We start from the raw sequence: 24,172 nt of genomic DNA, 5'->3' as shown, positions 1-24,172 counted from the left end.
TTTGCTACATAGGCTAAGCCTAGTTTAACACATAGGCAGCCAGGGCCCAGTTTACTCTGGGATTCCATCTTGATTTCTATGAGTCCCATGGGGTTTAACATCATCCACCGCTCTAGTCCCAGACATACAGCTTCACTGCTATACATGGCTGTGTTCTGCCTACGAATCCCCTTTCACCTTCCTGTCATCCATTGAGCTTCCTCTTTCAGGATATCTTCTGCTTGGAACCCCACTTCTGCTAGTGTGGCTGGCTTTTGTAGTAGTGTTCAAGCTTGCTCCGTGTGTCTTGTAGCTTGGCAGCTCCCTCTCTTTAGCCTCGACTAATAATCCACTGTTGGGGTGTACCACACATAATCACCCTCTCATCACTTACTTACCTGTCAGTGCAGTGCTTTTGGAACTGGGGTTTTGGATCTCTGAGCTGAGCACGAATTCCTGAGGCCTCAGGAGTTTAGAATTTTGCCTGGAGGGACAGCTTGGTGGGTAAGTGTCTGTTCTGCAAGAATGAGGACTGGACTTTAAGTCCCTGGACGCATGTGAGAGCCATCCTGATACAGGCCTCAAATCCCAGTGCTGAAGAAGTGGGGATAGTTAGGCCCACCAAGCTCACTGACTTCAGCTGAGTTAGTGAACCCCAGGTTCCAGGGAGAGGCCTGGTCTCAAAATAATGAGGTTCATTGGCCAACAAAATGGCTTACCAGTCAAGGTGCTCACTGCCAAACCTGATAACCCGAGTTTAATCCCCAGAACCCATATACTAGGAAGAGAGAACTCCCTCTGCTCGTCTTCTGACCTCTACACAGGTTCCGTGGCACATACTCATGTGCAAATACATACACATACGGTCATACCATATACGTACACACAAAGAGACACTTAGTAAATAAAGGTTCAAAAAGTACATTGGTGGAGTGACTGGGGAAAACATTCAACCTTGATCTCTGACCTCCGCATGCACATACACACTTGCACAATCACACATACAGAGTTAAAGTCTTTTAAAGGGATTTTTAGAATAAAGAGCATCATAGCAGATAATAGGTGCTCAATAAATGTGTCAATTAGTGACAAAATTATGCTAATGAAAGAGAAGCTAATAATCCAGTAAAGTCAGCTGGGCGAGATCTGTCCCTGTTGGATTATCATAGACAGGACCATCTTGTCAACTGGGTCTGCTAGCCAAGCTGCCTTCAGCATGTAGGACAGAGCCATGCTTCCTAGGTAGCTACCTGGGCTGTGCCCTGGGCCATGGGCTGCCCACTGCTGTGCCCTGATAATCTCTCACAGCCCTGCTTTGAGCGTGGACCAGTTTGTCATTCCCAGAACCACTCCCTTGCTCTGGAAGGTTGCAAAGATTTACATGGTCCCCCAGGTGCCTCTGTGAGGTTCTTCTTCCCTGGGCTGTAATTCATGGGGTCTAGAAACATTTAGAGCTGCATGGGGCACCCTAGCTACTGCCACATCTGCCGTCAGCTTCAGTTCCTTCTCAGCTTGTGTTCTGCTGTCAGTGTTCAACAGGTCTCTGCCAGATGGCCAGGGCAGGGGGAAATCTCACCCAGCCAGGCAGCACCATCACCCACCCCCAACCTCTGCCTTTATTGGGTCATCGTCTCTTGTTCCAAGCAGGACTTTCCAGGTCTGTGTGTGTGCGATGTTAGCTCTGCTCAGGCTGGTCCCCAGCTGCCTATGAGTAAAAGTGTTCTCTGTGGACAGAAGTGGGTTCCGGGTACTTTTTTGTGTTCATCAAGATTGTGCCTTTTTTTGTAATTTCAGACATTCATGTTCTTGGGCCCTCTAGTTTTGGAGCCTAATTTCCTGAAACGTTTGTTTGTGTGTGTGTGTGTGTGTGTGTGTGTGTGTGTTTCCAGTCTTGCCTATATATTAGGATGATTAAGGTAGCCACATTGGTGGGGAAGGGTTCCACAAATAACAATAGAAAGAAAGAGAGAAAAAAGAAAGAAAGAAAGAAAGAAAGAAAGAAAGGAGAGAGGGAGGGAGGGAAGAGGGGGAGGAAGAGGAGAGAGAGAGAGAGAGAGAGAGAGAGAGAGGATATCATAAAAATCAAAAGCTTCTCCTTCCCTCCCCTCTCCTCTTCCCCCTCTCCCTCCCTCTCTGCTCCTCCTATCCCTGTATATCTCCTGTTCTTGGTCCTCCTGCTTAATGGTGGTGGTGGGGTCAAAGCCAGGTCACATGCACGGTTAAGTCTGTGCTCTACACTGGAGCCACTTACAGCTAAAGTTACAGACTTCTGCTCATCAAAGGCCACTCACAGAAAGTTATTTGCTCCGTCCCTATCTGAGAGGGGACTCACAGCCAGTGCATCTTAGCAACCCACAGGGCTCAGTAATAAAGTGACAGTTAGCCTAGCTAACAAATTCACCACGAAACTTGGCTAAGCACTGCGCAAGGGAAATGCCGGCCGATGAATACATGAAAAGTGGGTTTTTTGGTTTTGTCTTTGTTTGTTTGTTTTCTCTCAGCCCTGGCTGTCCTGGAACTCTCTCTGTAGACCGGGCTAGCCTCGAACTCACAGAGACTCACCTGCTGCTGCCTCCAGAGTGCTGGGGTTAAAGGTGTGCTCCGTACTGCCCCGGTGTGAGAAGGTGCTTTAATAATCGTACTTAAAAAGGAAACTGAAGTGGAAACCAAAGTGAGGTCCCTGCCAAAGTGGCCCAAGACAAGATGGCCAGCACTGACAGTGACAGTGACAGAGACTCGGGCTCCAGACAGCAGCAGGGAATGGCACTGACTGCTTTAGAAACTGGCCTGAGAACTTCTCATGACGCGAGACGCGTACCCACCAATGATCAAAACACAGTTCCAGGTTTTTACCCAAGAGAAATGAGAACAGACACCTGCCAGAAGATCCAACAGCTTTAGCAATAACCCAAGGCAGAAGCAATTCAAATGTCCCTCGGTTAGAAACTAGATACTCAAATTGTGCTGTCGTCATACCATAAACAGTTTCACAATACGGAAAGAGGGAGCCGTGCACTCTGACAGCTTGAGTGGCCCTGAAAATATGATGCTGTGTTAAGAAGACCACGCACAGGAATTACCTACTTTGTGCTTCATTCATATCACGTTATAGATAGGCGAGCTTAAAACATGGAGAAAGGAACCAGGCAACACAGTGCTTCTAAGGTAGCAACTTCCGAGCGGTCGGCAATCTCAGGAGAGAACTTTCCAGAACCATGGATCTCTCCCCTCTTCGTTGTGGTGTGGATTACAAACTATACGTGCTCATCAAGGATAGTTTTTTAAAGTGGGTCAGTAAAGACTGCACATTTAAACTCCATGCATTCAATGTATATGAATTCTTTTTTTTTTTTCTTTAAAGTTTATTCAACACAACATAATCTCCAACTTCACTGAGGCGGCTGACCACGGGATCGTAAAACCCCTCTAAACTGGAACTCCGTGGCTGAGCCAGCCCCAGCCCCTTTCTTGTCAGCTCCAGGGGCACAGCGCCCTTCTGTAGCTGTCTCTGTCTGTGGATTAGGCCGCTCACCCTCTGGAAGGTCTGCCGGTCTCTGCGCGAGGGGTGGCGGGCACGATCTCAGGTGCAGGTAATCAAGGATGGATGCCCTCATTTTTAAAGTGCAAACTGCTCCTTCAGTCTAGAAAGACTGCATGGCCTTTGACATGAAGGTTCCATGTCTTCGGGGTGTTTGGGCATGTGGACGTCTTTTTTGGCAACCATCACCCCTTCCTTAAAAAGGAGTTCATAGATGGCAATCCGGTTCTTCTTGGGCATCAACATCGCGGCGGCTGCAGGGTCCGAGGCGGAGGCTGGAAAGGAAGGGGCGTGCGCCTGTATATGAATTCTAAAGGAACAAGGAAGACCGAATTTGAAAAAGTTCTGCAGCTGGTGTTGCTGAACAGGAAGGGTTGTCTTTACCTTGAAGTTTGAAACACCCTGACCCTACCCACCACCACCTCATCGGCTCTGTCTGTCAGCATTCTGCCATTTGATCACTTAGTAGGAGAATTCCAGTTACCTGAGATGTCTCTCATTCCCAGCACAGCTACCAAACCTCTGTACTTCACGACAAAGCAGAAAAACACTGTGTCTTCTCTTCCAGCAAGGAGGGCCCTCTGCTCCTCCGGTGGGAGAGGAGGCCCAAGCACCATGAGGAAGCCTCAGCCTCTGTCCGGATCTGTCTGTTGGGCTAATGTTTCTGAGGGAAACACCTTCCGTGCACTTCCACTTCGTCATTCGTCTCTGCATGTCCTGGTTTTGATGCAGTCAAGTATGCTTTATTTTAAAATGAAATTCTTTTCATTAGACACACCGAGATCACAGGCATCGGATTCACCTAATAGTCCCCCTCAGGTCATATGATATAGACCTGCTGTGTTCTAGTGTTTATAGTATGATTTGAGTATCCATTTTCTAACTGGGGGACATTGGGATTTTTTAAAATTAAGACCTGATTTTAAAAGTAGCCATTTAGGTGGATGGGACTGCTCACACCTGTGATCTCAGCCTTTGGGAGGCTGAGGCAGGAGAATCACTGAGAGGTCAAGGCCAATCTGGGTTACAGGTTGAGTCCCAACATAGTCTGGGCCACTAAGACAAAAACAGACCAAAACAAATTCCCCACAGAAACAAGTGGTTAAATAAGAGAATAAATGCACAAGTAAATTAATAAATAAACACTATTTTTCCCACTCTAAACTCTCTCCTGCTAAGACTCAGAGGTATCTAGTAGAATGTTTAGCTATGAGGTGTCTGTGTTTTCAGACAGCATAGTGCCCATCTCCTAACCTTTATTTTACAGTCTACGGGAGATGCTAAGGTCCAATTTGCCGCCTGCTGCCCAGTGTACGTTATGGTGCAGACTCGTCGAAATCTGAAGTTCAACATTGAGGCATCGAGGTCATTCTGAAGTCAGGACAGAAATCAAGACAAAAGGGGCTTTTTACCTGTGAAGACTCCTGACCCCAGGCTCGAGGTCCTGTCCAGATTCAACCCTCCAGTCAGAATGTCAGAGAAAAGAGAGGCAGAGGCTGGGCCTACACGAAATCTGCACATGTACGGATGTGATTCTATAAGACCTTGGCTCTCTCTGATGAGAATTTACGCTCCTTCTTTTCTATTGGTTCAACTCTTCTCCCATTTCCCCCTCCCTCCCTACTTTGCTTCTTCTTCCTTTTCTCTTTAAAATGTCCACTATTAAACTATACGAACTTGTAATAAGCTGAGACAAAAATCTTCAGAGAATTACAAAGATTACCATCCAAGGATAGGAGAAATATACATGTTATTTAGAGTAAGTTTCATCATAATCAAAACATAATTTTATTACGGACAATTTTAAACACAGATCTATCTGACCAGTATAAAGAACCTTCATCCTCAACCTATACAGGTGTTCACACGTGCCCAGCCCTCTCCCTTTACCTGCAAACAATGCCAACAGTGTTATTCTTTCCTTCATAAACAACCCAAGAGCAATAGCTCTCTCTCTCTCTCTCTCTCTCTCTCTCTCTCTCTCTCTCTCTCTCTCTCTCTCTCTCTCATTTCCCTTTAAAATTACACTGGTGTCAAACCTATGAGTTTGTGGAGATTAAGCAAGCACTCGGTTTACTGAGCTGCTCTCCCACCCCTTCTAAGTAGTACCTTTAGGGAAAATTGTCCTTCCTTCCTTCCTTCCTTCCTTCCTTCCTTCCTTCCTTCCTCCCTTCCTCCCTTCCTCCCTTCCTTCCTTCCTTCCTTCCTTCCTTCCTTCCTTCTCTCTCCCTCCCTCCCTTCCTTCTTTAGTATATTAAGATAACTCCTAGCCAGTTGTGGTGGCAAACACCTGTAATCTCTGCATTTAAGAGGCTGAGGCAGGAGGATCTGGAATTCAAGGCTAAACTTGGCTATTTAGCAAGTTCAAGGATAGCCTGGGCTACTCAAGACCTTATTTCAAAAAACACAACAAACAACAAAGACATGGAAAAAAGAAAAGGAGAGAGGGGTGGAGGAGAGCCCGGAACATCACCCTCTCTCCTCTCTTCCTACTTTCTCTGGTCTGTTTTGTGGCAAGGTGACAGATGGGACTCAGTCCCACGTGCACACACTCTAGCCTGGAGCCACAGCACTAGACCAAGGTCTGTCTTTTTCTCTTTAGACACGATCGATCGATAGATCTTCATCATATATAACAAACACTCATTTGTTAACAATAATACATCTTGCAGTCTGTGCTCTGATTTCCTGTTTATCTCACAATTTCTTTGTTCCGTTGGTTTCTCCAAACAAAGATCCAAGTGACATCTGTGCACTGCCCTTGCTGGAAACGACTCTCACTTGCTCTCTGTCATCTCTAGGCTTCCCTGCTTTTATTTTTCCTTGCCATTTATCTGCTGAAGAAGCTGGGCTCTTTGAATCACACACACTACTCACTGGAGTGCGCCTCTTTCTTACCTGTAGTTCTGCTGATCGTCATGAGAACACTTGTTCCCAAACCGACAGCTTCTGCATCTGACATCTGATTGCACCGAGGAAGACCTGGCCCTAACCACTTCTGAGGCAACAGTACCACAGAAAGATTAACCCTCGTGCTGTACCGTCCAGTCCAGTCAGGTCACTTCAAACAAGCGGAACAGAAAACTGCCTGTCACCCTTAGCCTCACAGCGACCATGAATTAGAATATGCAGCCCCGCCCCCTCTGTGTTTGTGTTCAAGTGGGGCCAATAGGAGAGAACACAACCTAGAAGCCAGATGCTCTGATTTGGATTCCAAGCCTGAGTCTGTTAGGTACACACTTTTTCTCAGAATCTGTGTCTGATTCCTTACAGAAGAGGATAATGTCTCTTCCGCCAGGCTGCTGAGATGCACCTGCCAAGCACGGTGAATTCAATAACTGTTTCTTTCTTTTCTGGCTTAGGTTAAAAATGGGAATTTTTTTTAAAAAAAAAAATCATTCTCAGAACCACAGCTTGTTTAGATCCAAACACAAATGTGACATTTACCAGCGTCATAAACAAACAATGGCAAAGGTTTTCAAACACGCTCAAGAAAGGAGAAGGAATGTGGGAACAGGAAATACCAGGCTCTTTCTGGCCTTGTAATTAGGAAGTTCAAAAAAAATTCTTCCCAAAGCTAGCATCTTCTATTTCAGTTCGAAAACATGCTATGCTCTGGACTCCGTGACTTGAGAACACATTTCTCCTAGCAGAACACGAGTTCGCTGTAAAATGCCTCAGAAACATATGGATGAAATTTCCCTGAAGCCACTCTAGGGATTAGGGATTAGGAAAAGAGTGCTCGGCAGAACACATTTGGGGTTTCGCCAGGCCGAGACCGACTGAGAAAGTTAGGACACAAGGCAGATCTTCAACGCTGCCAAGTTTACTCACAAGGATTTATAATTAGAGTTCCTTTGAAAAGCACTGCCTCACAAGTGGCAGAAGACAAAAAAAGCCTTTGTTCTCAACATTTCAACGAGGTCGCTAGTCCCCAGATGGACCGTTATACCCTCTCAGCCGTCAGCGTTCCCAGAGCCACGGCATTGCCCATCCATGGTGAGTGCCTGGTGTTTCCGGTGAGGAGTCCCTCTGAATTCCCGGATGAGGGGAACAAATCTCATTGGGTATTACTGAGTTACAGTGGAGAACAGCTGTGGGACAACAAGCAACTTCCTTCTCCGATGTCAACGTCCTCCTCCCCATTTATCGTTATCTCCCACAACACTACCGTCTACGCATTTTTTTTCTCTATTACAATCAGCCCAGGGGAAGGTGGCTACGTGTAAGAATGTTGAGAATGGAGCGCTTTAAAACGTAGAAGGTTGCCAACACAAGATTTCAAGGGGACCGAGCTTTAGGGTTGGGCAGTTTCAAAACCCCAGGAATCTGGATGAAGGAAGTCTCCTAGCACCTGAGACGTCTATTGACGTCTGTCTTCTTGTCCATTCCCTAAACCAAGTTTTCCCAAAGCCGTGCACCAGTTTTTCTCTGATAATCATCAGAGGGTACCTGGTGCCAGGGCCTCTGCTCAGCTCCTGGGATACAGCAGTGGACGGAATAGATGTAGACCTTGCCTTGCCCAATGGAGCCGGGAAGATTGGCATGAAACCCATGGATGTGTAAATCCAAATTGTGATCCAAGCACCATGAAAAACAGGATTAGGCTGAAGGTCGGCCAAGCTGACTTGGAGACAGTGCAATGGTTTCTGGTCCAGAACATCTCCCCTCCAGTCTGGCTAGCCCCGTGTCCTCTAAGGAACACAGCCATTGGAGGCCTGCCTTAACAATGCCCCCTTTCCTGGCAGGGCATCAGAAACCTGGAGCACCAGTTACCCATTGGGTTTATCTAGCTGTTTCCCCAGAAAGCACGGGATGGCTGGAGAGAGGCTGGCTACACGGACCAGTGTGAGAAGCTTTACAGTTCAGGGTGCTGAGGAGTAACTTCAGGAAGGACACCTGACCCGGCGCAAAAGGTCCCAGAGAACAAGAAAAGGCCAGGCCAGTGTCTCTCCACTTCCTTCACTTTCACATTGTTAGTGACTTTTAATTCCTTTTCTCTGCCTTGCCCAGTTTACGACTCGGTCACATAGTAAATGTTACTAAATAGCACAGGAAATAGTAACTCGTGGCTAAGTCTTCATCCTGGGTCTTTCCCTTTCTGTTTCAAAGTGAGAAAAAAACTGAAACCAAAACAACCCATGGGGATGTTTCCCTGGTTGCTGTGTGGAAGTGATGCCGGCCTAGGAAGGGTATGCAGGCTTCTGACCTGGGAGAGAGGGAGGAGAGGAGGGAGGTAGTGGGAGGCTGGCTGCCTCGTCTGCTTAGAGAGTTAAGACTCCTGTGGGGCACTAGATGGCAACATTTCCCTAAATCTAAACACAGCAGAGGCAAGGCCCTGTGAGCAGGTCAACCCTACCCAGCTCCCAGTCCCAGCACATACAGTATGACACCCAAGGCTGTGGACCGAAGACTGAAGCTAAAGCAGAGGGAAAGAAGAGCCTAAGCGCTCATCACTGGAGTCCTGTTAATTGTCAGCAGCTAATGCTATGACACCATCACACTATCACACCATCACAATGATCGGCATCATCCCCGACACCATCACTGTTACACCATCACCACCGTCAATCACCACTATCGTTATCACTGTTGCCGTGATCACCACTACCACATCAGTACCATGGCCAACCCATCATCACCGCCACCATCACTTATTATTACCACTGCCATCCTACTACTGTTCCAGTCAGCAGCACAGACATCACCATTATCACCACCACTACCAACACCGCCACTATATCCACCACCAACCACAATTACCATCATCGACATTTTTATCACACCACCATAACACTCTCACCACCAAGTCTCTTGTGCTCTGTTCGTTTTTGTTTGTTTGTTTGTTTGTTTGTTTATACTTAAAGTGGGGGACCTCAGTGGTTAAGAACACATACCACTCTTGCAGAAGAGCCAAATTCAATTCCCAGAGCCCCCACACATCAGGCAGCTGACAGATGCCTATAACTTCAGTTACAGGTAATCTGATGCCCCTCTGGCCTCCTCCTTTTCCTCCAAGCACACACGCACATAAAATAAGTAACAATTAAAACAAAAATTGAAATTGTTTTTAAAAAATAAAGGGAACTTTGTTCAGAGAGAACCAATTAGAAATAAACACGTCCTTAGATTTTTGGTTTTAACCACTATAACTACGATTATATTGAAATGCTTCTGTCTGGTATACAAACTTTGGGGAATTGTTTTAATGAATCGATAACAATGGTTTCTCTTTGCAATGTTTGTTAGGTATTTAGTTGCATTTGTCTTTGTTAGGGTTTCTATTGCTCTGATGAAACACTATGACCAAAAGCCAGTAAAGGGGAAAAGGGTTTACTTGGCTTACACTTCTACATTTTAGTCCACCATTGAAGGAAGCCAGTACAGGAACTCAAACAGGATTGGAACCTGGAGGCAGGAGCTGAGACATAGGCCATGAAGGGGTGCTGCTTCCTGGCTTTCTCCTCATGACTTGTTCAGCCAGTTTTCTTACAGAACCCAGGACCACCAGCCCAGGAATGGGCCCTCCCATATCAATCACTAATTAGTCACAGGAAGGATTGCCTACAGCCAGATCTTATGGAAGCATTTTCTCAGTTGAGGTTCTCCCATATCAGATAATGACGGTAGTTTGTGTCAAGTTGACATAAAACTAGCCAGTATCACAATATTTGAAAGCAGTATTCTGTGTGGACTGAAACACCTCTCTGGAATTGTGTTTGTAATAGCAATGTATTCAGCACAATGTCTGCTTAGCAACCATGTCTACTTCCTAATTCCTATACCTTCCGCTAGTTACCTGAGGAGGTAGACCAGCTGACCCATGGAGAGGAGCGTGCAAGCATAGCAGTTGACACAGACAAATATTTGCTAAACTTCCACTTTAATTGGATTGATCGGGTAAAGTGTTTCTTGTGGATCAGAAGTCAAACTTAAGCAAAAGAGTAGCAATGAGGGTGGTGGTGACAATGCCAAGGGAGAATTACTGGCAGAAGTTGATTGATGGCTGCCTATCTTAGACTGCCTTTTTCTCCTCTTAAAGCTATATGCTCCACAGCTGCCACTTGACAGAAGTAGATTTTTCAACCACACTTCTATTCATGCATCCAAACCAACAAACCGATTTCCAGCGTTTCTCAATGCATTCTCAGTCTCTAGGGAGACGGTAGTAAGCATCTGTCCTAACGATACTTACACACTGGTAAAGAAGAAAAGTGGATGAAGAATTACTAAGTATAATCCAGGTTTGATACATGCCAGCACAAAAGTGAAGCAGGATTCAGACCCAGTGAGAGGTAACACTGAGCATGTGTTTGGTGTGTATGTGTTTATGTATATGCATGCGTGCGTGCGTGTGTGAGTGTGTGTGTGTGTGTGTGTGTGTGTGTGCATGTGTATCCTTTCATTAGATTATTCAGATTCACCAACAGAGGCTACTTGAAAAAGATTTGAACACAGAGAGCTTACTAAAAAGAGGTGGTGAGTCACATGAGTGTCCTAGAACTAAGATACATACATCACCACTATGGACTGACCAGTCTGGTGAGAGTAGAACCCAGGCTTCCTGCAGCTGAGCACCTATGTACTAGTGAGCTACATGCCTGCTTTGCTTGGTTTCTTTCTGATTGGCCCTAGTTACACAGAGAAGGTTTGAGGTGACAAAGTGCTAGGTTTGAATGGATGTGCCCTTCCAAAGTCCAAATGGGAAACTGAACCTCCAGGTGGCAGTGCTTAAATTAGAGGAATCGTCCTGATCAGAATTAATGCCCTGATAAAGGAGACTTCTGAAAGCTGTCTGTGCCTTCCTTCTGTCCCTTCAGCCTTTCGAGGCTACAGAAATGTCACACTCTCAAAAGCAGGATGACCCTCACTAGATACCGAGTCTCCCAGGGCCTTGGTCTCGCTTGGCGTGCACAGCCAGTTCTCTGAGGGCAGGTACTGAGGCAGAATTTCAGGTTTTCTTTTTAAGTTTATCAAACCCTGTGATTGGAAGGGGAAAGAAACATTATCGGAAACGAACGCAAATGGCACGAAAGCAGTTAATATGCATGGCCAGCTGGCTCCACTAAAAACTTGCTAAAAATAATTGCTACTCCATAGAGATGATCAGCAGACCTCTCTCGTGCTCACTGTATGCTTTTTTTCCCTTGCTAGGGTACCCAGAGCGTCGTACAGCTCGTAGCTCGTTTTCTTATTAACGGAGCTTTAAAATCTATAAACTGAAGGTTATTCTTAATGGTAAATAATTGATACATTTGAATCTGCTCTTGCTGGAAGTATTTAAGTTCAATGAAATTTAAGGCAAACTTGAGAGGAAGGGAAGGCATTGATAATGGGCAGAGGAAAGAGTGAATTATTACACACAACTGACAAAGGCCTCAGTCAAGGCAATGCTGAGGGGAACTTTGCCCTTTAGGTGAGATTGCATGGGGTAAACATGGATGGCTCTTTATCCTTCACCTGGTTCAGTCTCTGGATAAAGGCTATGGCCAAGTGACTCCCTTCAGAAGATACAATGGATGAGGCCCTGTCCATGCACAGGGCCCACTGGGTTAGAGAACACAAAGTAACCGCGGTGAGAGGTGTGATATGAATAAATGAGGCTGTGGCTTGGGAGGCCAAGTCCCTTAGAAGCTATAGATGGGCAAGGTCTGAATGGAATCACATCCTGGCTTCTTTACTGACAGCACAGCATCTTTGAGAAAACTCTTCTAAGTCTGCGTGTGTGTTTGTATGCATGCATATGTGTACATGTACTTACAGGTACAAAGATACACATTAAGTATTAAGACAATCCCAGAGCTGTTGATAAAGCTACAGGATTAGAAGTGATGGTCGAATGATTTATACAATGTTCCTAAATAAATAAAACCAGGGTATCAACTTCACCAATCTGACCCCTCCAACGCTACTCTCTGCCCCAGCTCACAGCCAGGCTGCAGTATGAAGCCATCAGGATCCGAGCTGTGACAGCAAGGCTGTCCTCCAGCTCAAGGACGCAGAGGGCTCAATCTGTTCTTAGCGCTTCCTTTCACACTTGCTTGCTTCGTTTAGGATTTCCCAGGGACATGAGTCTGTCAACAGATCTCTCGGCAGCACATTCTTAAGAAGACATGACAAAGAAATCAATAGCCCTGCTGGAGCTGCCAACTACTGCCCAGGGCAGAGGCAGGACAGCTTTGCCCAGGCCTGGTGAGGGGCTCTGAGTTTCCAGAGTCTTTTCCTCTGCCTGTCTTTCCCAGGGCAGAGCCTTGGTCTTCAGTCGGAAGGAAATGCAGTGAACACACCACAGGCAGGGGATGTGACCAGATGGACAACATCAGAAATGCATACCGAAAGAAGACCACGGCTCATCGTCAAGGCCCCATGTAAGGGGTAGGAAAGGGTAGGAAGATCCGAGTAATAAGCTAGGCTTCCCTGACTCCCCTCATTCCTCCCCTGTCAAGTTCACGTGCTTAGAGGACTCATGGCATCAGTGAATAATGACATGTGAGCTTGCGTACCCTCCCGAGAGCCTACCGGGGAAGCGTCTAGAACCGAAGCCCAGAATACAAATGTCCTCGTTTCAGTTTCCCTCCCTCTCACCACCTGGCAAGAATTCTTCAGGCCAACGGTCCCTCCCTGGCCTTGTGCTGGCCTGAACCCTGAGTGTGAACACCAACAGTGCTTCCAAGGCCACCTTGCTCAGCTCCCACTTTTGTTTACCTCACAGACCTCTGATTGCCCCGGGGACGGCCAGTCATTTGTCATTTTCAGCCACCTCACATTCCGAAGACACTGGGCTCTTAGCTATGCCCCCTCCCTTCCACCCCACACTCTCCTGTCCTGCCTGACTCCTTTTACTCATCACCCACCTGAGGCTCCACCAGTGGACCCTCACTCCTGAGCACCCGAGGGAAATGCAGATTTACCTGTAGGAGCTCTGAAGCAAGGGAAAGCAGCTGGAGTGGGAACCCCATACTTGGGCCCAGTAACAAAGAGTAATTGATTTCGACTTACCTGAGCTACTGGACAGCCTTGCTGTCACAGCTCGGACCCAAGCTCCTTTAGAACAGGTGGGTCAGGAAAATGACCCCTGGCTGTGTTTGTTTTTCACAGGAGATACAAAGCTAGCCCAGAGGAGACCTTGTGTGTTGATGGCTTCTGGAGGCAAGAGAGCCAGAAAATGGCCAGCATACAAGGCTGAGTATCTCACGGATACTAAGGGTCATACTGTCACCTAGAACTGGCTTGAGCCAATTCCTCCTAGGCTGAGGGCCATCCACACTCCTGCTGCTCTAAGCTTAGCCTGACTTCTTTCAAGGATTCTGGGATGCTACAGAGCCAAGGAAGAGGGAAGGAGTCTCGTAGAGGATAAGTCTAGGGGCTTCCAGGTACCAACCTCACCAGTGAGCTCCCCACAAACGAGAGGGCACCAGGCTCTAACCAGCCATCTCTCTCTGGAGTCACCTAGGAAGGGTTGGGTCAGCACCTACTTTTACCATCCTCTCCTTTCCTGAGGGCTCACTGGGCACCAGGGCTCTTTTCTCTCCCTAAACATTTGTCCCTTCTGTCCCATTTTACATCATGTTGGGTGGTTCACCAGCAAACGCTGAGTGGCCTGTTGTGGGAACTGTCCTTGAACTCAAAACACCATCGAGGCCAGGCCCCTTATTCTGAGATCCAGGAGTACCTGGACCCCAGAGACAACCCTCAACTCCTTCCTGAGGACAATGTCCCCCTTTCCACCCAAGCTGTGACCGACACCCCAACAAAACCTAACACAAGTCTGGTCAAGTGGATCCTTTAGGCTACAGTCCTTTTCACTTCAGCCCACACTGCTGGGAACTGGGCAGGGGTTGGAGCCTCAGAGAGCACAGAGTCCCTGGCACAGGCAGACTGAGAAGCCAGACTGCTTGTATCTAAAGCCACTGGCACTAGTCATGTTAGACAAGTTATTCCACGACTCTGTGCATCAGTTTCCCCATCTGTAAAATGGGCACTAACAGATAAAATTACTGCAACAGTCTCATACTGCCATTATGTGGATTAAACAGTCAGTCCGTAGTAAGCATGCACAGTGACTTGGGCGTGGAAAGCATCAAGTGGACGCCTGCTTTTATTCGCCATGGCTGAGGCACTGTTTCTATCAATGTGTGCCTGGTTTCATAGCATGGGAGACTATGTAAGGCATGAGTATAATTTATAGTTTATGTATAACGAATCCTCAGGTACTTCCAAGGGAGATTTAAAGTGAATGAATAAAGACAGAACCAGGAAAATCATCAGTTAGCCTTGTTTGTAGTTCTTTTGAAATGATCATGAATTTTAATGCTAAGGGAAAGCTGCCTTTTTCTTGTGTTTATTTCCACTTACAGTCAAAAGGCCTAAGCTTTAAACAGGGAGATCTTGACTGTTCTGGTCTTGGTAACTCTATGTAGCCTGCAATCGCTGTTTGGAACATCTGTCACACAGAGAACTTACACAAAGGATTCTTTGGTCCCCCCCATCAGTTCTTCAATGGATACACACTGTTTCCCCACTTTGTTCAGATGGGGAACAGTTAAGCAATCTGCTTTGAGTCACAAAGCAAGTGCTGGGAGGAGAAAGGTCAAGGACAGACCCAACTACAAAGCATATGCTTCCTGCTCTCCCTGCACCAACCTTGGGACCTTCTCCACTTCTTCAGAGAACAAGGAGATCAACTGGAAGCTTGTGGCTCTTCGCGTCTGGGCAGGAAGGCAGGCTCTTTGCTGGGTTACTAAGACTCTAACCCACTTATCATGCTGTTTAAGCTGTGGGCTTTGTATCAATTTTTAACAAGCCACAGAGACTGTAAACAATGAAGCCGAGCTTAATTCAAACCCTAAGCGATGATGTTTGACAAAGGAATGTAAATACCGGGCTGACGCATGGCTCGTGATTGGTGGCTCATTTGTTAATGTCTTCACTGCCTTGGGCTCCATCTGGGCCCAGCTGGGTGGCTACACAGCTCTGGGGGCTAGCATTCCTCATTCACTTAACAAGGTAACACTGCTGACACACAGGGCTCCACACACAAACAAGACATACGTGAGTGAACCCATGAACCCGGCCTTCACTGTGTTCAGTGGGGTGACTGAAAACAAGGTACTCCACAAAGCGAGCTGTGGCAAGAATCTAGAGTGGAGAGTAGAGGGAAGAAGGAGACTGTACCTGAGAGTGTTCAGGAGTGGGAAGGAAGGCTAGTCTGAAGAAGGGGAAGATAAAGAGGAGTCACAAGGACCTGTGTGTGTGTGTGTGTGTGTGTGTGTGTGTGTGTGTGTGTGTGTGTGTGTGTGTGTGTGTGTGTGTGTGTGTGTGTGTGTGTGTGTATGTGTGTGTGTGTGTGTGTGTGTGTGTGTGTGTGTGTGTGTGTGTGTGTGTGTGTGTGTGTGTGTGTGTGTGTGTGTGTGTGTGTGTGTGTGTGTGGTATATGGTGTGTGTGTAGTTGTGTGTGTGTGAGTGTGTATGTGTGTGTGTGGTATATGGTGTGTGTGTGTGTGTGTGTGTGTGGGTGTGTGGTGGGTGTGTGTATGTGTGGGGTGTGTGTGTGTGTGTGTATATGTGTGTGTGTGTGTGTGTGTGTGTGTGTGTGTGTGGTGTGTGTGTGGTGTGTGTGTGGTATATGGTGTGTGTGTGTGTGTGGTGTGTGTGTGTGTGTGTGTGTGTGTTAAGGAGAGGAAGGAGAGAAAGAATGAAGATGGCCCAGACCATGGGACAGTGATTCAAAGGGACTAGGAAGATCTTAGAATTTTTTAAAAGATTACAAGTCGTAGGGGCAGGAGGAGGGTGTTTGGAGTAGATGCAAAATGTAGACTATGAGAAAATAATCAGTGTAACAAAATATAATACTTGACAAGTGATAAACAGAGAGAGAAGCTGCCCATGGGAATTGAGAAGTCATCCCAAGCGTGTGGAGGAATAGGAGCCCTCATACATTGTAATAGCAATGTAAACGGTGCTGCTTGGCCCTGTCAGCATTACGAGACAAATGTGCTCTGCTAACAGGCATGGATTCTCCACACACACCAAGTCCCCCCACATCATCCATGTGTGCCCTAAGTCATTGAAATGTCTCCTACCTGCGTGTTTGATTGCCGAATCTCCAACTGTTAGCACTGTTTTTAGAGGCTGTGAGTATTTGGGACCTGGGGCATAGCTAGCAGACTAGGGTGAGGAGGTGAAAATTGAGGTTTATGAAGCCAACTCTGCTTCCTGCCTGAACTCTCTCCTTCCCTGTCAGCTGCTGAGATGTAAGGAAATCGTGCTGCCACGTCCTGTTGCTCTAGACCAAGACGGCTCCAGCCATCATGCCTTCCCGTCAGTGAACCATGAGCCAAGTAAAATTCCCCTCCTTTAAGATGTCCTTGTCAGGGTGATTTTTATAAAAGTACTCAATGTGGCTTCTCTGGTGGGCTAGGCTGTATCTCCTAAAAAGAGACATTAACATCCTAACCCTCCTTAAAATATGACTATAATAGTTTGGGGCCTTCAGATAAATAGAACAAACAGAAGATTAAGTGTCCAGATAGACAGATACATAGCTATCCAGGTATAAAAGAAGAGATATAAAGATAGATGGAAGGGTAGATAGAGGTTGATTGATGACAGACAGATAGATATAAAGGCTATATAGAGATGGATACACAGAAATGATATATAAGTAGGCAGCTTGATACATGAAAGGAAAGAAGATAGATATCTAGATGGATGGATGGATGATGGATGGTTAAGTAGGTAGATGATGGATAGATAGATAGATAGATAGTTTTAAGAAACCATTGGCAGATAGACAGACAGACAGATGATAGACAATTTTAAGAAACTAGCCAGTGGCTTTGAAGTTTGTGGGGTGGCTAGTGGTCTGGAGACCAGTGGAGAGCCGCTGTTTTAGTTCACATTTAAAGGCATCCATCCTCTGGTACAATTCTTTCTTGTTTGAGAAAGAATTATAGTTGAGACTTTAAATGCAGGATTTAGAGGAAACACATAAACAGAGGGCTGTTGAGAATCTAATACTTGAGTCAAAACTTAATTTTTAAAGTGGCCACTAACCATAGAACCATATATACATATACAAAGAATCTCATATTAAATGATATTATGCTTCTGAAAAGATGTGTCGCTCATACTTTTTATGAGCTGTGATGGTTTGTATATGCTTGACCCAGGGAGTGGTACTGTTGGGAGGTGTGGCCTTGTTAGACTAAGTGTGGCCTTGTGGGTGTGGGCCTTAAGACCCTCACACTAACTGCCTAGAAGTCAGTCTTCCACTAGCAGCCTTCAGTGAAGAAGGAGAACTCTCAGCTCTTCCTGCACCATGCCTGCCTGGATGCCCCCACCTTGATGATAAAGGACTGAATCTCTGAACCTGTAAGGCAGCCCCAATTAAATGTTACAAGAGTTGCCTTGGTCATGGTGTCTGTTCACACCAGTAAAACCCTAACGAAGACATGAGCTTAAGTTATTTTAATCACACAAAGGAAGGACTACAGTTACTTTTTTTAATTTTTATTAAGTTAGTGCTTTGACAATTTTCTATATGTATCTATCTAATTCATTCTAATTGCTTTCTACTTCTACCCTTCCTTATCTTCCTCCCACCTGTAACAATATTCTTTCCTTCCTACCTGACCCTTTCAAAGATTTATGACCTTTGGTTTAATTTTGTGACCTTTTCAGTTCAATATGCATGACCTCTGGACTGAGACTTGTTTATTGGTTTGGTGGGGTCACCAATGGCTACAGCATAGAATTGAATGTAGGCTTTGATTTTTCAAATCCTACCTTTAGTAAGGATTCTTAAATGCCCTCACCTCCCTTCTAGTCCACCACCTACTAGAGGTAATGCAAAGGAACGGTTATTAGGATATGGGGGAGGTGAACCTGTTTAGAAATGCTTCTTTGGAGCAAATCCAGTCTGCCTTATCAGGATATTAGCAGTTCCGTTCACACTCAGCAGCAACAGATCAATCTACTCACAAACGCCATTCATGAACGACCAACAGTGGGTTGATCCAGAAGCCGGAGGCTCTTCTGTGTGCTGTTTAGAAGTTTGGGGCAATTTCAATCTCCAACCATCAGGATACCAGCAGTCCAGTTCTGGTAGTGTCACAATGCCAAACATGAATCAGCAACTATGGCACAAACCAGAACAAACATCCAGGCTTCCATTGAATCAGCACAAGTTGGTGGGAGCCAACCACCAGCATGGACATCAGGAAAAGTTCTCTTCTGTCTGTCTGTCTGACTGCCTGTCTATCTGTCTGTGTGTTAAAGATCAAATCTAGGGTCTCCTATATATTAGAAAGCAGTTTCATTTTTCCAAGGAAATGCAAATGGAAATGAGATATTTCTTTACCTAAAATATTTGATAATTGTAACAGTCCAGAGTAAGGTCTAGGGGTGCTTTCCAAGCTAATTCATGCCTTTAATAGGAACACTTTGATAGTATGTGTGATGGTTTGAATATGGTTGGCCCAGGGAGTGACATTATTAGGAGGTATGGCTTTGTTGGAGGAGGTGTGTCATTGTGGATATGGGATTTAAGACTCTTATCCTAGCTCCCTGGAAGTCAGACTTCTATCAGCCTTCAGATGAAGATGTAGAACTCAGCTCCTCCTGCACCAAGCCTGCCTGGATGCTGCCATGCTCTGCCTTGTTGGCAATGGACTGAACCTCTGAATCCCAATTAAATGTTGTCTGTATAAGAGTTGCCTTGGTCATGGCACCTGTTCATAGCAGTAAAACCTTAACTAAGCATGCATCAAAAAAGTTGAAGGCACATTTTCTTCTATTCAGAAATTTCATATTTAGAAATTTCATCTGCATACATATTCTCAAATGTTCATTATCTCGGATTACATATATTCAAGGATAGTTATTGCTGTATCATTTGTAACAGATAAAGGCTGGAAACAGTAAACGCCATAGGGACCTGTATACATGATATGGGACACTGCTATACAGTTTCCATCCTGTATTTTGAAAGATACAAAGTTCTGTTCTAGCTTTTTAAAAAACAAGCATCTCTAATGCATTGAGTATTAAAACATCTGTCAAAATCAGGGTTTCTGTTGCAATGATGAAACACAATGACCAGAAGCCTTGGCAAAGAAAGGGTTCGTTTGACTTCCATGTCCCTGTCATGATCACAGTCCATTATGAAGGAAGTCAGTGTAGGAACTCAAGCAGGGTAGGAACCTGAATGTAGGAACTGAAGCAGAGTCTGTGGAAGAATGCTGCTTACTGGCTTGCTCAGCCTACGTTCTTAAATAACCCTGGGCCACTTGCACAGGGATGGTACCACCCACAGTGGGCTAGGCCCTCCCATATCAACTATTAGTAAAGAAAGTGCCCCACAGACTTGTCTCCAGGCAATCTGAGGAAGTCACTTTTTCAATTGAGGTTGCCTCTTCCCAGATGTCCCAAGCTTGTATCAAGTTCTAAGCTTCCATAAATGTAATGGCTGTGCAAATGAGCGTGTGTTGGGTTCGTTCTAGGAGGACTACAAGTCCATAACAATGACTGCCTCCACAAGTCAGTAACAATGGCTGCCTCCACAAGTCAGTAACAATGGCTGCCTCCAAAGGAACAGGTGAAGACTTTCTTCCCGTTCATTCTTTTGAATACTTGGAATTTTATATTGTGTGCATATATTAGCTAGGGAAAAATAATTTATTTCTTAAAGATTACCGCCCCTAGAGGTAAGTTGATTGGCAGAGAATCACAAGCCTCTCCAGGTCTCTCTGCTGTCTTTTCCCTACCTTCAATGGCCTTTACTTTGCATTTCTCCTGCTTGCTTGGGCATCTGGAAGCTCTCTCTCTCTCTCTCTCTCTCTCTCTCTCTCTCTCTCTCTCTCTCTCTAATTTCCATCTTGATGTTTTGCTACCATTCAGTCATGCTGTCATAGCCTCTTGAACACTCACTGTAATTGAGGGCTTAGGATGGCTTCGTTTCTGGACTAGGTTTAAGGACCTTGGTGGGACACTAGTGTCACAATAGGGTTAGATCTAAATGTCCTCTATTAGCTGACTTTGTGACACTTAGTCTCCAGCTAGTTGTACTGTTCTGCATGCTGCAGAGTCTTTAGGAGGTGGGGCCTGGCAGAAGGAGCTAGGTTCCCGGGCCCAGGCTTTGAACCCCATCCCTGCTGCTGCTTCTGACCACTTTCCTTGTTTCCTGGTCTGCGCCATTGAACAAGTTTCCCTTGCATGCTCCCACAGAAGCTGAGATTTCCCCCTCCAAGTCTTCACTGTTTTAAAAGACTGAAATCACTCTGAAGAGGAACTGAAATAAACCATCTTTTTAAAGCATGTTTTTTCAGGTTTTTGTTTGCTTGTTTGTTTTGTTTTGTTTTGTTTTGTTTTTGCCACAGTGATTTGAAAGTAACTAATAATAGCCCTAGTACCCAGCTCAGTTGATTATATGCAGTGTGTTCTATGGCACGCTGATTGGATGGCTGGATGGGTGCATGGATACATGGATGCATGGATGGATGCATGGATGAATAGATGGATGCATGGATGCATGGATGGATGGGTGGATGGGTGGATGGATGAATAGATGGGTGAGTGGGTGGATGGGTGGGTGGATGGGTGGGTGGATGGGTGGATGGATGGATGGATGGATGGATTGGAAGAGGAGTGCTTCCAGAGTGTTGTTGATTGGACTGGCCAAGGAATTTTTATCTTTTTCACTTTTACCTTATCATGTACAAAGCATGCACTGTAGATAATCAACTTTTATGGAATGAACAACTTTATGTCACAAAGAGGACAAAATAAGAAGTGATTAGCTGCTATAAAGATATTTGAAAAGGATGACAGAGGGGTTATGTATGTGGAGGCCCACAGCTCAGAACAGGGGATGCTATGCTAGCAAAGCACAATAGAGGCAGAGCTGCTCCGAAGCAAATTAGATATCTGTGCTCAAGATCGCTCCCTAGGCTGCCGTGTGACCTGACGCTCATGCTCCTGTTTCCTCAACAGAAACGCAAACACATTTCCCTGCAAAACCCTGTGTGTGAGTGCTCATGGCCGTTTTCAAGAAGTAGAAATAAACCAAATGACTTTCTGTGGACGGGTGAGCAATCTCAAAGTGGCTGAACAGACTAAATGTAGCTCATCCACATAGCAGAATAATATCATTTGGCAGGGAAAAAAAAGTTAAATACCAGACAGGCTACAAGCCGGGTAGCTCCAGAAGATATTATGCTAAGTGCAAGAAGCCAATCACAGAACCTTACATGCCATATGATCCCGTGTGAAATGTACAGAATCAGGAAGTCCATAGAGACCAGAATAGATAGATGGTTGCAGGTTTGGGGGATGGAAGAACCTGGAAGACAATGAGTATCTGCTGAGGGTGGTGGTGGTGGTGGTGGTGGTGGTGGTGGTGGTGGTGGTGGTGGAAGGTTTGTTTTTAAGGCAATGGAATATTTTAAGGTTGATTGTGATGATGGCTGTACACAATAAATGTAATAAAACCAGAGTGTTTTACAGTTGAACTGGGTGCATTATATTGTTTGTGAAATGTATCTTCATCAAACTGTTCTTAAAAAAACAAATGCAAATGACATGGGCTTCCTGGACCCAAGAGGCACAGCATTCTAGAAGCCCCTAGGTTCCCTGTGGTCAGTAGTACTGGGCTCTGGGAGGTGGTACTCAGTCTCCCCACTCTCCACACTGAGCCGGGCGGGGACCCTGCCAGGGTCTGTCCAGGGCATTGACTTCATAGAAGCCCCAGCTGCAGACCTCCAGGCTGGTATGGAAGGGAGCTGTTCTTGGGTTTGGAAGGGAGAAATACTTCTAATTCCACAAGACCTCTCACAGAATGCCCCTGCACTTATGCGTGGGGTGGGCTGAAGGAGAGAAAGATACAAAGCAGGAAACTACAAAGTGAATGATTAATTCCACAGTTGCTTGACACTAACTATGCATCTGATATGATGTTAAATGGGAAAAAATGTGGGGTGCAAAGAAACGCCAAGTTCCATGTGGGTTCTGGGAGTTGAACATGGATCTTCTGGAAGAGGAACCCTTGATCTTAACTGCTGAGTCATTTCTCCAGTTCCAGGGTTTCTGACACCCTCTCACAGACATACATGTAGGCAAAATACCAGCGAACAGAAAATAAAAATAAATTATGTGTATAAAAATAAAATAGATTAAAATTTCTAAAAAAAGAAAAGAAAAATGTCAGGCTCCTCTTGTCTGGAAATTTAGAGAGCCTGACTGAAGGCTGGTGTGTAAGTGCTGTTAGCTATGTGCCATGTGTAGGCTGGCCCCATTTGGGTGTGGTCCTGGGAGGACAGGGGATGCTAGAACAGCAAATCCCACATGTCCTGTCCTAGGGACTACATTACTGGAAGCCAGAGTTCTAGGCTAGGATAGGCACGTGGACTTTCACTTCCTGCCCTGACCTCATGGCCTCAAAACCGTTAAAGGGGCTGAAGAATTGAGCATTCACTGCACAACTTCAATGTCTCGTCTGTCTATTTCTTTCGAGTATATAGAGATTACAAGAGAAAAGTGTATTCCAAGTTCGAAGCCAACAAACATCAGAAGGCAAGGTCACTAACACACCAGACACTGGAGCTGCTCCCAAGGAAGTCTCTTGAAGTACTCCAAGGCCTGACCAGGCTGCTGAGCTAGCCTGGTCTTTGCAAAAGGCTCCCTCACCCCCAAAGTTATGGCCCAAGACTATGAGGTCCCTCACTCATCTTCCTGTGGGGATAGATGCTAGTGAGTGGAACAGCTTAGCATCCTGGAATCCAAACAAGAGATCAAAGTCCTGGGGCCCTTTGTAGACTCTGTGGCTTGTGAGAGGGTGGGCTGCTCCATCCGAACCTTTGCTTTTAGAAGGAGCAGCACGCACTGGTGTCAGCATCGACTCTGGGGCTGGAAACTGTTTACAAGAGAAAACAAGCACACATGCAACCCCTTCCAAATGTGGCCCCTAAGCACCAGGGAAGCTGGTTGGGGGACAATGAAATGGGGTCGACCCGAGCCCAGCGCAAACAGGACAACATTGAAACACTGTGTAGTCAGGCTGAAAATTAAACAGATGTGAGTTTCTTTAATTCAAAGCCTTAATTATTCTGACGTTTTCCATAACTTAATCCGAGTCATCTCTTCTGCTTTAATTATGCATAATGAAATGGATTATTTACAGTAACTAATATGACAGGGAAAACCGAGCAGTGAGAATTGGTAACTTGGCAACTGTTGTGTATTCCTCCTTTTATCCAGCCAGGGAATGCTGCGCACCTACTGTGTGTCCCTTGCCTGCCTTGCAGATGTCTCTCTGGGGTGAACAGTATGTTAGAAGATGCACGTGAGTTGTTTGCTTCACTTCCTGGTCTCATTCGATGTGCAATAATACTGGACAGCAGCTCTTACTTCCCCTGGCTGATGAGTAGCCGTAAGGATTCAGATCTGAAAGGTTAGGTGATTTACTTAAGGTCACACAGCAAAGCCTATTTTTTTCAACCCCTTTAGCTGCTTCAGACAGAAGCCTCTAGACTAGTATTCCAAATCTTTCTGCTTTATTCAGGAAAAGCTAGCTAAAGGGCAAAATGCTTTGTTATTTTAGCTGCAAAGTAAAGGCTCAGAATCATGTTTTGGTGACGCCAGCCTGAAGGTTTCCTGTAG

Source organism: Rattus rattus, chromosome 7 (genome assembly GCF_011064425.1).
Source record: "Rattus rattus isolate New Zealand chromosome 7, Rrattus_CSIRO_v1, whole genome shotgun sequence".
In the NCBI taxonomy this organism is placed as follows: Eukaryota; Metazoa; Chordata; class Mammalia; order Rodentia; family Muridae; genus Rattus; species Rattus rattus.
The sequence above is the reverse complement of the archived record's forward strand: the minus strand, read 5'-3'. Positions refer to the sequence as shown.